Source organism: Manacus candei, unplaced genomic scaffold, assembly GCF_025592945.1.
Source record: "Manacus candei isolate 608988 ecotype Guabito, Panama unplaced genomic scaffold, ASM2559294v1 h1tg000050l, whole genome shotgun sequence".
NCBI lineage: Eukaryota > Metazoa > Chordata > Aves > Passeriformes > Pipridae > Manacus > Manacus candei.
The window spans coordinates 26,176,067-26,181,664 of record NW_026138098.1 but is presented as its reverse complement, the minus strand read 5'-3'; the positions used below and the strand labels follow the sequence as shown (position 1 = coordinate 26,181,664).

Here is a 5,598-nt window from a genome sequence, read left to right as displayed (position 1 = left end):
ATCCTTATCAATGACATAGTGAGATCGAGTGCACCCTCAGCAAGTTTGCAGATGTCACAAAGCTGGGCAGTGCAGATGACACAACGGAAGGATGGGATGCCATCCAGTGGGACCTGGACAAGCTTGAGAAGTGGACCCATAAGAACCTCATAAAGTTCAACAAGTCCAAGTTGCTGCACCTGAATGAGGGCAATCCCAGACATGAGTATAGGCTGGAAAAAGAACTCATTGAGTGTAGCCTTGCAGAGAAGGATTTGGGGGTTCTGGTGGAAGAGAGGCTGGTCATAAGCCACCAATGCATGCTCACAGCCCAATGAGCCAACTGCATCCCAGGCTGCATCCAAAGCAGTGTGGGCAGCAAGGAGAGGGAGGTGATTCTGCCCCTCCACTCTCATGAGAACCCACATGGAGGACTCCATCCAGATCTGGGGCCCTCAACACAAAAAAGACATGGACACGTTGGAATGGGTCCAGAGGACGGCCACGAAGATGATCAGAGGCAGGAGAACCTCTCCTATGAAGGCAGGCTGAGGGAGCTGGGGTTGTTCAGCCTGGAGAACAGAAGGCTCCAGGAAGACCTGCAGCCTTCCAGTACTTAAAAATGGCTTATAAAAAAGAGGGTGAGTGACTTTTTACATGGGCAGATAGTGATAGGACAAGGGGGAATGGTTTTAAACTAAAAGGAAGGATTTAGATTAGAAGTTAGGAAAAAATTCTTTATTCATATGGTAGTGAGACACTGAAACAAGTTTTTCAGTGAAGTAGTGGATACCCCAACCCTGGAAGTGCTCGAGGCCAGGTTGGATGGGGCTCTGAGCAACCTGATCTAGTGGAAGGTCCCCTGCCCATGGCCAGGGGGGTGGAAATAGATGATAATTTTAAGATCCCTTCCAACCCAAACCATTCTATGATTCTATCATTCTATGATCTCAAAGAGCTTTAGGCTGGCCAGACAGAAGGACTCCTCAAGTAGTCCCCAGCGTTGGATGAAACTCCAAAAATACTCAGTTTTAGTTATTGCTTCTTCCTGACCAGAATAGTAACAGGAAATGGGAAACACACATCTCCACTGCAAGCCTTGGATGTAAGAACAGCTCCTCATAACATTGATATTATGATTATTTTTCCACTACTTGAACAATTCTGGATAGAAAATACAACGTTGTTGTAGAAATAGCAGATGACTCAGACGTTTGGGTTAAACTTCTAAATCACCTAGGCTTATAGAAATTATCAGCATTTACTTTTGGCCCAGTTTATTTTTCTGATCTTTATTTGCATGATCACCTGAATGTATGAAGGACAAGGATAGCACAGAATTAGAACTGCTGGCTGCCACAGCTGAGAAAAGTTAATTGTTTCTTCATTCTGCCTTAACTGCACCAACTATATCAATACTAATAAAAAGATGCATTTTTAAAATATCCTAAGCATAGGTTTGCAGATTTCAAGTTCTGCTGATATCAAAATTATCACATGATCAGAGAAAACTCTTCATGTTTTTCCTTTTAGTGAAATTACCCAGATTATTTATTTTTAAACTTTAAAATCTTACCATACTTATTAAAATATGTATTACAGCTTCTGCATTGAAAAAAACTTACTCAGCCATCAGTGGAAAATATTTCCATCTAGCACCCAAATATGCAGGACAGGAATACAGTTGCAATTAAATCTCACTCACTATTCAATTAGGTAACTGAAAGAAACAGCCACAGTTTGTCTAACAGATGTACAGGTCTGGTCCTCATGAAGTTGGAAAGAGTAACACTACCATTTCTACTAGCTCAAATTTGTGAAAATTAAAAATGACACCCAAATTTCATAATTGGACAAGGCTAAGAAACAGTATACTCAGAACTGTCATAATTAATCCAACTGTCACTCTCTTAACACCTTTCTCCATTTCTGTCATTATATAGCATTATATTCCTGATTCTACAAACCATTTCTGACTAATATGTCTAACAGTCTAGCGTGAAACCTTTCAACAAGATTTCACAATTCACAGTAAAAATAGATGCATTGCATTTGTTTAGAGTTAGTTGCATAAAATATTATTATTTTTTGCTATTATTAATTTTTTTTTAATAGAGTCACTGACTATTATACTATATTTTGAATGAAAAAAATGTTAGAAAGACAGAAAAAAGCTTTCCTCCAAATTCTCCATTTTAAGGCTCTTTTTCCACTTTGCCAAATTCTAACCAGGTCAATTGTAATTTTCCATGCTAATTCCCCTTCTGATACAGAATTAGATTTATGTGGGTTCATGTACGTTCACATGCAAGAAAGAAAAAGGGGAAAATACAGTTTTTCCTTATAAAAGGTAATATCATAATTTTGACACAAATATACTGTAGCAGACCCATCATTTACATTAATAATATTTTTAGTTTGGTATGGAATTTGGTTAATAACTCCACAAACATCAGCCTCCTACAAACTTAACAATTTTTCAGTTAACACAGCTCAGTTCAGGTTTGCAAATGAAGATTGTCAGCACTAGGGTGGCAAAGCAGAGAACTGTGTTTCCAGTGTTTTATACCTTTGATATTCACCAGCTCATTTTCTGTGTTTTCAATAGATTTCTGGGTGGTACTAATAAAGCCTAACTATGAGAGCAGTAAATTAGCTGAGAAATTAAAGGAAAGACAATGATGACTTCTGCAGTCAAACTGGAATGGTAAATTATTACATAGAATTGAGGGTGTGGCAGGACATGGTGGGACCTTAGGCCAGTGACACATACAAAAATATGGTACTCAATGCAAAACCTTTCATTAGGAATTGATAAATAAAAGCATTTCATTCGACACCACTAATTTCAAAGCTACTGAGGACTTAAAACTGAAGTTATACTACATATATACACCCTACTATAAGAATGTTCTTCATGTAACAAAGCTCTCAGGGTGTATAATGAAGTTTCTCTCCTATGCATTAGTTTCAGATAGGATTTACTACCATATAAATAAAAACTAGAAGAAAGTGAACTATTCTATTTAGATAACTTATTAATCCTTTTAGATTGTTGTTAAAAGATATTTTAGGAGCACTTGCAAGGAAGTTCACTCGTAACATGCAAGTTTATTCAAGCTTAGAAAAAAACTGGTGAATTTGCAATGAATAAAATATGAAATTGTTTTGACATAAATATTAATACAGAAAAACAAATCATGTAAGATAATAAAAATCTAACTTAATTCATACAAACAGTAGGGAAAAAAGTAGCTTTTTATTCTACTCCAATGTATCAGCCAAGGAAGAAATCAGGGAACCAGGGCCTCAGGGCTTATAAAGAACATTTTTAATATGCAAGAAGAATACCTACACAAAACATCCATTTAGGTACTGTGAAACTTTTCTCAACTAAGTGATAACTTGTTTTAATAATAGAAACTTCTTGGAAGTTTGCTGGAAGTCAAACCTGCTTAACAAAAACAAAACAAAACAAAATAAAACAAAACAAAACCCCACAAAAAACAAAACCAAAAAACCAAACCAAATCAAAGAGACTACTGTCATTTTTCACCAGTTTTTCTAACTATCTAGATTCAAAAATCAGTAAATGAACCTTTTTCTACACCCATATCCTTCCTATGCCAAGGAAGAGTGGCTGCCATTGATAAGTAGCTTGTCTAAACTGCTATTGATGTACACAACATTTATTAAATGGATTTTTTTATTTGTTAAATCAAACATCTACTTTTATTTGAGAACTACCTTTACTTAACACCTTTTTCCAGTTTTATCCGACATTATTTCACATCATCCAGACAAACCCAAAAGGTGTATCAGCAGTGAAACTGGAATGCTGCACACCTACTTTCTCAAATTACATCTCATCATGACTGAATGAAAATAAGCACATAGAAATCTGTGCATTGTAAGCAGAAACACAAAATTAATCAAAATTCATGTTCTGGAAGACTAATTTTTCCAGTGGGGAAAAAAAGAAAGACTGAGAAAGAGAGGAAGAGAGGAGAAAAAGAATTAAGAGTGATAATCCACATATTTATCAAGTTTGAAACCAACAAATTCCTTTGCTTTTTTGTTAGACTGTCTTTGGTGAGAAGCAGTCTTAGGCTGGAAAATATTATTGGGTGGAGCAACAGCAAGTTGGTTCAGAAAAAAAGGAAGAACAGAATAGTTTGGATGTCAAAAAAATAGAAACAAATAAAATATATTTTAAAAATTGCTATAGGAAAGATAAGAATTGTTGGAAGACAAGCTAGTAAAACTTTGGAAATTATATTGAAACAAATATCAGTAACCACTCATTTGGAAAATTACCAGGAAAAGTTCAATAAATCCTTTACCTTTTTTCTGTACAAGACTGATCAAACAGAAATTGAAGCATCTGTGTACTGGAATGGATATGAGCACACCGATGTGGAAGCAAAATTTAGAAAAGAAGCAGCAGTGTAATGGAACTGAATGACCCCTTAGCTCGGATTGCAAAGGAGCTAATATGTGACATTATAAACACATAAGCCAGGTTTGCTCATGATGTAAACTAATCTCATCTAGAGGTCTCTAGCATGACTAGAGAAGAGAAAAGATAGTAAACTGTATTTAACAAAGGACATGTTAAGAAACTGAGAACCACGTAGTCTCACTTCAATAATATGTCATCTTCAGGGGAAAACAGACAGATTTAGGAGTAAATTTATAATTTAAAAGGCTGAAATATTCCAAACCAATACTTTACCCTAAAACCAAAAAACCTTGTGTCACTGTGACTTCAATAAATCTACTCAGTAACATTGAAAAAAAAATCACATCTTTAATGAATACAGGTAACCAATTCTAAGATATCCCATACTCAAAGCAGATCCTTTTCAGTCCTGTGCTTCCTGTTCCAAAATCAGCAGATTTTAAGCAGATAAAATCAGAATTATTTGGCACTAAGAATTTTCTCTTAAATTTTACTTGTGTTAAAAAAATTGCCCCTTGAGCCTGATGTCCTGGTGCCTGGGCTATACTGTCACTATGCTGCATAATGGATTGGGTACCCAACAGCAAGGCAGGAAACCTTTAAAAGGCTGAACCACTGGTAGAAAGAGAACGTGAATCAACAGAAAAGAAATGAAAGACAGACAAAAAACCCAATTTGAAGTTTACCAAGATTTTAAAACAAAGTCACAGATAATTTCTCTGTCATTAAAAAGGAAGGGTATATTTAGAAATAACAGCTAGCTCTAAACCACTCCTACTGTTGTAAAAATAGAATAACTCTTTCCACTGGTTGCCCTATTTCTGGATTTTTCTTTTTTTTTAAACCAAACCCAATTGTTCAGTATTGCTGTGACCTCAAAGGCCAGACTTCAGTCAAATCAGGCATCCCTGTGTGATTACTCGAGCCCTCCTCAAGTCTCATGCAATTAAAAGCATCAATACTGACACACATTAATGACAAAAAGTTAATGCAAGGGCTAATTGAGACCATCTCCCTCACAGGCCATTTCACAACATTAATAGCACGGAAAGCGGCCGTTAATATGTAATTAAATTTCCAGGATGCATGGGCTATCAAAACCAGGTAGCTGGAACCCTTCTTCACACTTTTTAACCTCTCATTACCTCTCAAGCCCA

The 5,598-nt window shown here is 36.1% G+C and overlaps 1 long non-coding RNA gene across 1 annotated transcript; it reads left to right on the top strand.

Moving 5' to 3' along the window:
• Positions 1–949: 949 nt before the first annotated feature.
• On the top strand, positions 950–4,439 carry LOC127477128 (uncharacterized). The gene is made up of 3 exons (XR_007906861.1): positions 950–1,084; positions 2,588–2,686; positions 4,339–4,439. It is a non-coding gene; the product is annotated as an uncharacterized LOC127477128 (long non-coding RNA).
• The last annotated feature ends 1,159 nt before the right edge of the window (positions 4,440–5,598 follow it).